The following is a 12322-nucleotide window of genomic DNA, read 5'->3' as shown; positions in this document are numbered from 1 at the left end:
CTTTAGAATTTTCTTCTCGATTTGCTGAACAAAAGAGAGGAACAGAGAACCCTTTCGGTTCAATTCACGTTCTGGAGCTTTTCCCAGGGAAAAGAATGAAAGTATTTCCTTAAGGTCACTTTACCTATTATTATTATTATTATTATTAATCAAAAATAAAAGAATAGGAAAAGTCAAAGGGCCCCACACCTTGAAAATTTAACGGATGTATAACAATACTCCCAAGTCCTTTATCTTAACAACAACAACTAATACCTTGTATAAATATATTCTACTCCATTTGATTTTCTTTTGTACCACAATTTTCTTTATAGATCAAGGTTGTACTTAATTTAAGTTGTTAACTTAATTCAAAATTTTCTCGGGGTGCTACAACTGAACTAAACTAAACTTAACTGAATGCTATTACATAAATGATAGTGCTCATCATGAATATGAATATCTGAGTATGCTGATAAGATTTATGGATTAACTGTCTGAGTACTTGAAAAGCTGAATTCATGTAAAACACGTAAGTATCTGCTGTTCACAACCCACCAACACTGAATGGAAGTACTAACAATGACATATAAAAGCTTTAAAACCATAATAGGGGATCATTGTTCAAAACCCAAAACTTAGGCAATTCATCAAACACATAAGAGTTATGAACTTAAGCGTGGAGATAGATAAAGCACATGAGAATAACATGATCACAAGACTAAAATCATATATTAGGGATTTAACGTGAAGCTTTCAACATTCAAAACATGTAATGTCTCATTCCACTTGAAAACACTCATAAATATAACTTGTAATTGAATTAACAAGAGATTCATAGAGATAATTCAACTTAAATGTGTAAAACTCATAATTTAAAAATCAAAAAGGGTTCTTGGACCCCATGGGTGAAAGGATCCCATGGATGAACATAACACATACCTTAAACCTCTAACTTGAAAGAGAAACACCAATCTTGATGCTTTCTTGAAGGTTCTTGAACTTGAGGAACTTGAATTCTTGATTTGTTGGGGAGAAAGAAATTGAATTTGTGTTCTTAGGGAAAATGGGAGGATTTTCTTGAGAGAGATTTGGAGAAGAAGGGAAAATGATGTCTCAATTCGTGTTATGGATGATTTGGGTTGAGGGGAACCTACCCAATTACCCCTCAACCATTTAAATTAAAAACTAGATGCAACAACGTACCGCGATACGGTCTAATCGCGGTCGGTCATTTTCCTTATCGCGATATGGTGAACATGAGAATGGGAATAGGGCCATGATGCGGGATTATCACGGTAACCCTCTGGTTCCGTGATCCAAACATGCCCCAAACCTTGTCCAAAAATCCAAAACCAAACATGCCCCAATCCTTGTCCGAAAAATCCAAAACTTCTCCGGGACATACTTCTTACATCCCTGAACATAAATCAACTGAAAAACCAATATGTCCAAATTAAAAAAACTCAAAGTCTATAAGCCTAAAAAATGACTAAGTCCCCAATACTTAGTGAAATTTTCAGGCCTTAAGCGCCTTATGCATGCAACTAGAAGCTGAACAGAGCTAAGATTAGTACGAAGTATTACAATATCTCCCCCTTGGGAATATTCATCCTCGAATGAGACTGGCTAGACTGAGAGTACTGAACTAAGGCAACTGAGATCACACACTAAACATGCATGACTAGGAACATGAATACATAACTGAGTCTAAAATATGATACATGAATTGAACTAATTTCGTGAATACATGAAAAGACATGAGAATGATTATATAGCTGGAAATGAGAATAGGAAAGAGTCAATCTAAGGCAAACTACTACCTCAAGCTGAGTTTGAGTTTGATGAGAAAAGATAAGGATACTTGGTACGCATATCTGCTTCTGCTTCCCAAGTAGCTCTCTCAATTGACTGATTCCACTATAGAACATTAACCCAGGAAATTTCCTTGCTCCTTAGCCTACGAATCTGACGATCAAGGATCTCAACTGGGACTTCTTCAAAAAAAAAACTATCATGAACACTTGTACTTTCTAAAGGTACAATAACAACTGAATTATTAATGCATTTCTTTAACAAAGAAACATGAAACATCGGATGCACTGAAGCCAAATCTGCAGCAACTCTAGCTCATAAGCTACCTTCTTGAAATGACTCAAAATTTTATAAGGGCCAACATATCGAGGACTGAGTTTCCCCTTCTTGCCAAATCTTTTCACTTCCTTCATGGGCGAGACTTTTAAATAGACTAAATCACCAACATTAAGCTCAAGGTCTCTCCTCCTCACATCTGCATAAGATTTCTGACGGCTTTGGGTTGTCTTTAGACTCTCTCGAATCAACTGAACTCTCTCCAGCTCCTCAAACTCTGAATCTGGCCCTATTAAAGTAGCTTCACCCACCTCAAACCAACCAATAGGAGAGCTACATTTCTTTCATAGAGAGCCTCAAATGGGGCCATCTGAATACTAGAATAATAACTATTGTTGTAGGAGAACTCAATCAAAGGTAAGCGGTCATCCCAACTACCTTTACAATCAATAACACATGCTCTCAACATGTCCTTTAAGGTCTGAAAGCGGTCATCCCAACTACCTTTAAAATCAATAACACATGCTCTCAATCTGTCCTTTAAGGTCTGAATGGTCCTCTCTGCCTAACCATCTATCTGTGGATGAAAAGTTGTACTGAGATGAACTTGGGTACCAAGGCTCTTCTGAAAAGCTTTGCAAAAGTGAGAGGTAAACTGGGTACCCTCATCTGATATGATAGACAATGAAATCCCATGTAACTTAACCAACACCCTAATATAAAGTTTAGCATAATCTTCAGTTGAGTATGAAGTATGAACTGGTAAGAAATGAGCCAATTTGGTCATTCTGTCTATAACGACCCAAATCGAATCATGCTGACAACATCACAAAATCTATGTTCACCACTTTCCACTTCTAAGTGGGAATACTGAACTCCTGCAATATACCACTAGGCCTCTGGTGTTTAACCTTGACCTGCTGACAATTAGAACACTTAGCTACAAACTCTACAATATCTTTCATTATACTACTTCACCAATAAACATCCTGCAAATCATGATACATCTTAGTGACTCCTAGGTGTATAAAGTAACGTGCACCATAAGCTTCTACTAAGATCCACTACCCCAACCCATTAACACTCGAAACACATAACCTACCCTGGCAACGCAATACACCATCTCCCCATTGGGAGAAAACCTCTACTTTCTGATCTCTAACTGATTCTTTCAGCTTAACCAGACTGGGATCCTTATCTTGCTTTTCCTTCACTTCGACAACCAATGATGATTCTTAACCATTCTGAACCCATACACTGCCTTTAGCTGAGTCAACTAATCGAACACCTAATCTAGCAAGCTGATGAACCTCCTAGACTAACTTTTTCTTATCCTTATCAACATGAGCAAAGCTACCCATCGACAATCTACTAAGGGTATCTGCCACTACATTGGCCTTGCTCGGATGATAAAACATACTCATATCATAATCTTTTAACAACTCTAGCCACTATCTCTGACAAAAATTCAGATTTTTTTATGTGAACACATACTATAAATTCTTTAGGTCAGTGAACACATAACATGAACCCCATAAAAATAATGCCTCAAAATTTTCAAGGCAAAAACAACGGATACCAACTCAAGATCATGGACAGGATAATTTTTTCATAGGGTTTAAGCTATCTAGAGACGTAGGCTATGACCTTGCCCCTCTGCATCAAAACACAACCAAGACCAACTCTGAAAGCATCACAGTAAACTATAAATCCATTTAAACTATCTGGCAGAGTCAAGACTGGGGAAGAAGTGAGTCAAGTCTTCAACTCTTGAAAACTCTTCTCGTAAGAATCTGACCACTGAAATTTGACTTTCTTTTGAGTCAATCGAGACATGGGAGATGCAATAGAAGAAAAACCTTCAATAAATTATCTGTAATATCCATCCAAATCAAAGAAACTCTAAATATTTAAAGGAGAGATAGGTCTAGGCCAGTTTCTCACTGCTTCAGTTTTTTGAGAGTCAACTCTAATACCATCGCTGGAAATAATATGGCCAAGAAAAGCTACTGATCTTAGCCAAAATTTGCACTTACTGAACTTGGTGAATTACTGATGAGCTCTAAGGGTTTGCAACATAATTCTCAGATGGTCTGCATGATAATTCTCACTATGAGAATAGACAAGGATATCGTCAATGAAGACTATGATGAACATGTCTAAGTACTGTTTGAACACCCTGTTCATCAAGTCCATGAAAGTTGCAGGGGCATTCGTTAGTCCAAAAGACATAACTAGGAATTCAAAGTAACCATACCGAGTTCTAAAAGTTGTTTTTGGAATGTCACATTCTCTGACTCTAAGCTGATTATAGCCAAATTTTAGGTCTATCTTAGAGAAATAACTGGCACCCTAAAATTAACCGAACAAGTCTTCAATCCTGGAGAAAGGGTATTTATTCTTGATTGTGACTTTGTTCAACTAATGGTAATCGATGTACATTCTTAGAGAATCATCTTTCTTATGCATAAAAAGAACTGGTGCGCCCTATGGGGAAACACTGGGCCTGACGAATCCCTTATCTAAGAGATCTTTCAATAGCTTTTTTAACTCCTTAAGCTTAGCTAGAGCCATTCTGTAAGGTGAAATAGAGATAGGCTAGGTATCTGGAAGGAGATCTATTTCAAAGTTAATTTCCCTTTTGGTAGGAACTCCGGGAAGGTCCTCAGGGAACACATCTAGAAATTCCCTTACTACTGAAACTGAATTGAGACTGGGAGTCTTAAAACTAGAATATTTGACTCGAATAAGATGGTACATGCACCCCTTAGATATTATTTTTCTTGCCTTGAGATAAGAAATAATTTGACCCCCAAGCACTGAAGTAATACCCCTCCATTCAATAACTGGTTCATTGGGAAACTGAAACTGAACAACTCTATTTCGATAGTCCACTGAGTCATAGCACGAATGGAGCCAATCCATACTGAGGATGACATCAAAATCAGTCATCTATAACTCTACAAGATCTACTAAAGTAATTTTTTGAGATATTGTAATCGGGCAATTTTTGTATACCTGTCTGGCTATAATAGATTTACCCACTGGGGTAGACACTGAGAAAGGCTCTGCTAATATTTCTGGACTAACACCAAAATTGACAGTTATATAAGGGGTTACAAAAGAAAGTAAAGCTTTGAGGTCTAATTAAACAAACACATAAAGATGAAAAACTCGTAACATAATCGTAACCACATCAGGAGAACTTGCCTAATCATGTCGGGACTGGAGTGCATACAATTTGTTCTGGTGCTGACCATTGGTTGCACTTGAGGTGGCACCCTATTGAGTTGGACAACCTGCTAGAGCTAATGACAGATTGTACTGACCCTGTTGGCGCATATCCTTCCCTTCTAAGCAACTACGGGACATTCTTTGATCATGTGTCCTAGCTTGCCACATCCAAAACATACATCACTATCAGCCTTACACACACCCTGATGATTCATAATATACTTCTTGCAGAGCAGATTAGTATGACCATTGTTCACGCTACCCTGTGACTTAGAGCTTTGTACTCTATCTCAACTGTCATTCCTGAACTTTGGCACTGGAGAACTAGATGAAGATGGAGCTGGGGCTGAGAAATTTTGATGGAACTGAGAATGGTTTCCACCCTCTGACCTCGATTAAGAAAAGTTAAAACTACCTATTCTGGCCCTCTTATTTTCCCTCTCTTTCTCCTGAAGCTTCTCTTTCTCAATTTACTGAACATGAACCATAAGCCTAGATAGGTATATCTCCTTAATCAACATAGCGGTCCAACATTCTTGACCACACTATCATATACACAAAAAAAAAACTTATTTATTCTAGACCTATTATCAACCACCATCAAAGGAGCATACCTTACCAACTTAGTGAATTTAAGCGAGTATTCCTTCACACTCATATTATCTTGCTTCAAATTGATAAACTCATGCACCTTAGCTTTCCTCAACTCTAAAAGAAAGAACCTATCTAAGAAAGTTATGGCAAACTCTTCCCACTCTACAGGCCCTACCTCAACACCCCTATGCTCCTTCCACTGCTTACACTAGGTGTGAGCTACATCCTGCAACTGGTATGCTGCCAAATCTACACTCTCACTCAAAGTGATACCCATGATATCTGTCATTTATAGAACCACATCAAGAAACTCCTATGGATCCTCCCCAGACTTGGATCCCGAAAAGAAAGGGGGATTCATTCGAGTGAAATCTCAAATCCTAGTTGCAGCTGTATTTACCACTAGATTAATTGGGGCCACAACCTTCTGATTGTTCTGAGCAGCTACTGAGTGAGTTAAGGTAGTGAAAGCAGCTCTGAACTTGGCGTAAGATACATGCTCATTCAGGGAATCTTCTTGAACAGGCGGTGGTGCGGGCTGGTTCTCGCTCCTTCTTTCGTTGTTTCTTTTGGGAGGCATTGTCTATAAATAGAATGAAGGATGAGTTAGAAGAAGAGTTTAAATAGAGCTCATATTCATTAGCACAACATAAATACTGAAAGAAGTAAAAGTTTTCCTAAAATATCTCGTAGCCTCTTGTCCATAAGTGTGGTGCGCTTCACAGCCATACACAGGACTCTAATCAACGCAGCTTTCAGACTCCCTAGGATACTTTAAAAGCTTAGGCTCTGAAACAAGACCATGTAAGGAAAATTTCAACATTTATAATAAAGTAATATTTATTTCTTAAGAACATAATTCAAAACAACAATCCACACCATCTACGAAGCCTCCAACTGTAAGAATAACGCGTAAGTAGGGATATGGCTCTGACTATACCATAAACCAAGAAATACCAGTATCAAAACATATGTGAAGAGTATAAATGCCTTCTGGATGATGGAGGGCTCATTAATTATCACAAGTTGTACAAGAGAGAATATGAAAGCTCTAGTGCATACAAAATTACAAAAAAAATGCCTCCGAGCCTACATCATGAAACGACGTAGTGCCCGGGATGGTCAGTACGACGAGTACTGGCATGTAATCCAGGGAAAGAGATAAAACATTATTTTATTAAAATCGGTCATAAAACACATATCCATCCTTAATATTAATAATCACGTAAGGGACAAGGGAAAAGGATCATAAAGACATGACTAAAATTTTAATCTTGAACTCTGTAGTTTTTCACTGATCTCCAGTAACCCACGGGCTATATGAGTCTAGGACCCCTAACCAGTAGGGCCCCAAACCATGTTAGCCACATAGACTGAGGTTTGGGCTAAAGTCACCAATAGATAATAGCCTCTAAAAAATATAACCATATACTACTGCGCGAAGCAAGCATATAACGGTCATCCTTCATTTAGGACAAACCTCCAAACGTCGAAAAATATGGTTTTAAGTGTTGATCATAAGGATTATACCTTCTCGGTGAAGCTATACAATTTCCATAAAAGCCTAATTAAAATAGTTTTGTAAACCTTTAACCATGGAGTCTTTTATTAAGGCATTTTCACATTGGTATTGACATACCAAGACTTGCAATACATTCATATTATGCCATGCCATACCCATTAAAACATTTAGAATCAGAAAGTTCAATTCAAACTTGATAATCGTGATCCCCAATGGCGTTTCAAAACTTGTTAAACATTTTTCCCATTTTATATCCCACATTATTTAATCGATGAAATAAACATCATGCAATTCTCACTTGAAAATCGAACTTATAAGGGGGTTGAGGCTCATATATTTATCATGCAAAAATCCATAGACTTTGAGAATCCATGTTACCAATTCCACTATTTTTATGTAACACATTTCAATTCAAAAACCATCATACCCCCACAAAAAAACCATTAAAACAAGAGGATTCTAATATAAGTAAACCAAATCCCTCAACCATAGTTTTAAACAATCATTAAAACATATGATTATCAAGTACATATCATAATATAATGATAATTAAAGTAAACAAGTATTCAACATATCTTTTTTACGGAAGAAATTTGAGAAAAATTTGAATTTCTTAACCTTGAAGCTTGAACTCTAGCTGGAAATTTATATAAGGATTTACTTGACTTGGATTCATTTCCCATTGATAACAAATTTTGCGAGAAAACGTTGAGAAGAAACTATGACCTTTGACCCTTCTTGAAACATTAGATTGGGAGATTGGAGTTCTTAGGAGAGGAGAGGAGATAAGTTAGGGATTTGGGAATGATTATCATACATTGGGATGAATTTGGGGACTAAAAACAAATTAGGGAAGTTACAAAGCATAAAAGGACCATTTTGCCCTTAATTTAATAAGGGGAAATGTATTTTTACTTCTGGGAAGTGGGGAAGTCGTACCCCAGGTTCAATCGCGCAACAAAAGTCATGCCTCGCGTCCCATCGTGCACCTCAGACAGTGTCTCAATAAAAGTCCTATAACTTTTTACTCTAAACTCGGATTGACGACGGTAAGTTGCATTGGAAAGAAGAATCGAAGAGATTTAATTTGGTATATAGTAGGACACCAAACTCTTTATATTTTAGGAGTAATACTCGTTGTAAGTTGACCCAAGTAAGAATGTCTACTAAAACTCAATCGGTAGGAAAGTTCTCAACTTGCCTTTGATCTAGGAGATTTCTATGGCCTCAATTCATCTCTAAAGATGTTTTCACACTAAAGACTTGATATTCACACATATATAAAAATAAATCATTGGGTTCAGATCTATATACGTATGAAAGATGGTTCAAATTCTAGCTCAAAAATGTGAGATGTTACAAAAAAAGTTGTCATATAAATTAGGATGGAAGAAATATTCTATTGAACTATCCTTCGTACTTTTTATTTTTCATTGACAAACAATTACTTACTGCATGTAGCTCTTATATAGAAACCACTTTTCCATAGGAATATCTTATAGGGTAACCGATTTTACATATGATAAATGAAATAAAAAATTCACTTTTGCTTCCTCAGCAAGTTTTTTACTTCTAATTAATTAGTGTGCTCTTCACAACATTTTGTAGAAATTTATACCAATAAAGCTCATTTTCACTGTGTTTTTCTAATTGAGTTATCTGATGTCCTCATTCTATTTTGTTAGTTTTCTATACTAGGGGTAGGCTGTCACGACCCGAGACTGCCCCCTAGTCGTAACACGATGCTTAGAGTCACAAGAGACCTCAATCTAACCCATAGTCTGTCATAACTCTAAGAATACTAAAAAGTGACAATATTTAGGCGGAAGCTAAACTAACATAACTAAAGGGCAGCCCGGTGCACTAAATCTACCACTATGCGCGGTGTCCGGAGAAGGACCCTACCATAAGGGTGTATCGTACGCAGCCTTACCTTGCATTTCTGCCAGAGGCTGTTTCCAAGGCTTGAACCTGTGACCTCCTGGTCATATGGGAGCAACTTTACCAGTTACTCCAAGGCTCTCCTTCAAGCTAAACTAACATAACTGATGGAAATAAAATAGTGAAAATACTAGATATCAATAAAAATCTAGAAATAAAACTGTCTGATAACCAACGGGATGAAAATCTAAACAATGGTCTGAAAGTGCCTCTAAATCAGAGTGAGTTGTTGGGAAAAGCCCTCAACTAACCCCAACTAATTGAAACTAAAAGAATGTGGAAAATAAACACTGATAACTAGTCCTCAAATGATGAGGACTCACCAAAACTGTTGCTGAATATGGTGCAAAATATGCTAAGTGTGATTCGAGTACTGAGCATCCGAACCTATATTTTAAGATAATATAGCGCCAAAAAGTATGCAATCAGTACTTTGAATGTACTGAGTATGTGAGATGGGAAACTCACTAGTCAATCTGAACATGAATGCAGGAAACATGACAAACTGAATGCAAGACCAAGTATGTACATGTACTATGTAAAACTGAATATCTGAATAACTAAATAAAAGGTCATGCATATCTAAACTAAAACATAAGTTGAAGCTACACTGAGGACTATGGGAGCTAACAATAGCCGACATACCCTAATATGAGCAAATTGGGGTCCAACCTGTAATTTCAATTGAAAGGGTCCTAGTATCTTGCCAAGGATACCAACATTGGCTGGCATGGATCCACTAAACTGATGTCCAAAAGGATTAGGGTATCAATCCTGACTGGCGGGTGACCCCTTATAACCTACGGTGGCACCATAATTCTAGAACTTACGGACTTCTACAAAAGGTCTCAATCGTAACTAACTGGTGAGCCATCATCCCTGCGTCACTCGGTGCTAAGTACCACTCTCAACTGAGCGACCCTAAAAACATATATGTATATATATGTTCAATATATTAACATTCTTGAAAATAACAACATATGCATAATTTGAAATGCTCAAAACATGTCAACTGATATATATGCATGAAATTCTAAGTATTGGATATTCATAACACACCAACTCTGACTAATGCAAATGAACATGATAATACTAAAAAGCTAATCATATGGGGAATTTCCTACTTTCAACCAAAACTCAATTATTTATCAAATAAATGGGAAAATTATGATTCTGAGCATGAGAAGATGTTACTCATATGGGAAAACCAGTACTCATAATTCAATTACAAGAACAACTAAAGGAATTAAAAAAAAACTTATATTTGACCTAGAACCCAACTTTGAAGGGGAATTAAACTTGATAATTGAGAAATCTTTGGGACTCAATGGGTGGAAGAGACCCACTGATGAAATCCTACATACCTGGAGGTGGAATCCTTGATAAACTCTTGGAAATTAGACTTAAAGATTGAAGAACCCTAATTTTTCTTTGGGAATGAGAGAATCGTTTCTTTTCTTATTATGGATTGATTTTAAGACTTAACGGTGAGTTTGGGGGGAAATCGCCTTATATTCCACTCTTAGGAAAGCCTAAATGATGTGGGTTAGGAGTTAAAAGAATGGAAAAGGTTTAAAAAGACCTTCTTAAATCATTCAAGAAATTTTGAGAGACAGTCATCATGGCTCGGGTAACGACTCATTATGTTTGGTAACAAGTAATGGCCTTACTCATGAACTGAGGATCTATGTTTTTGGATCCTTTTGTTATGATAATGACTCCCCTCCTGATGACTCATTAGGCCTGATAATGAGTTGTTATGAAGGGTCATTGCCAAGGGCTGAGTTCTTGGTTCCTCACTATTATGACAACGGGTCCACACACAATGACTCATTTAGTCTGACAACGAGTCATGTATTTTACTCGTTGCCACTAGACTTAATTTCTTGGTCACTTACTTATATTGCAATGAGTCTAGGCTACAACTCATTATGTCTAACAATGTGTCATTGCCCAAGATGTTCTCACTTGCAGTTTGACAGTGCCTTAGGAAATTTTTCATAATTTTTTACTATGACCTCGAATTAAGGTGAGACCAATGGTGTTGGAAGGCTAATTTAATGGCCTATATTTTGGTGGGTGTAGAGCTTAAAAACTTGGGCTATTACAATATTTCCCCCTTTGGATCATTTGTCCCCTAATAAAACTGACTATGCTAAAGTACTTGGGCAAAAGCTGAGGATTTTGGACTGAATGCTTACGAGTTGAACCATGAACTGATATTTTATTCTATGATTGATGCGTGGACTAAATTAAACTCATGTGTGCATTTTATGACATGAAAATAGCTGAGTAGTCTAATACAGAAATGAAAGAATAATTAATTAGGAACCTATTACCTCATGTTGGGACTGAGTTTGAAGAGAAAATATGGGGGTACGCGGTCATCATATCTGCCTCTGCTTCTCAAGTAGCTCCCTCAACTAACTGAGCTCTCCATAGACACTTTATCAAAGCGACCTCTTTATTCCTTAGTCTACAAATCTAACAATCAAGGACCTCAACTGGGACCTCTTCATAAGAGAGACTATTTTCCACGCCAACCCTTTCTAAAGGGACTACTGAGTCTGTATCACCAATTCATTTCTTCAACAAGGAAATATGGAAAATTGGATACATTGAAGCTAACACTGCAGGAAATTCCCACTCATAGGCTACCTTACCATATCGACTTAAAATCTTCTAAGGACCAATATAACGGGGACTGAGCCTTCTTTTCTTACCAAACCTCTTTACCCTTTCATGGGTGAAATTTTCAAGTAGTCAAAATCACCAATATCAAATTGAGAATCCTTCTCCTCATATCTGCATAAGATTTCTGATGACTTTGAGCTATTTTTAGCCTTTTTCTAATCAGTTGAACCTTTTTCATTGCTTCATGCACTGAATCAGGACCTATCGAAGCAACTTCACCAACCTCAAATCAACTAATAGGAGATCTACACCTCCTACCATAAAGAG

The sequence above is a fragment of the Capsicum annuum genome, chromosome 5 (genome assembly GCF_002878395.1).
Source record: "Capsicum annuum cultivar UCD-10X-F1 chromosome 5, UCD10Xv1.1, whole genome shotgun sequence".
NCBI classification, from domain to species: domain Eukaryota; kingdom Viridiplantae; phylum Streptophyta; class Magnoliopsida; order Solanales; family Solanaceae; genus Capsicum; species Capsicum annuum.
This window is presented reverse-complemented; position numbering follows the sequence as displayed.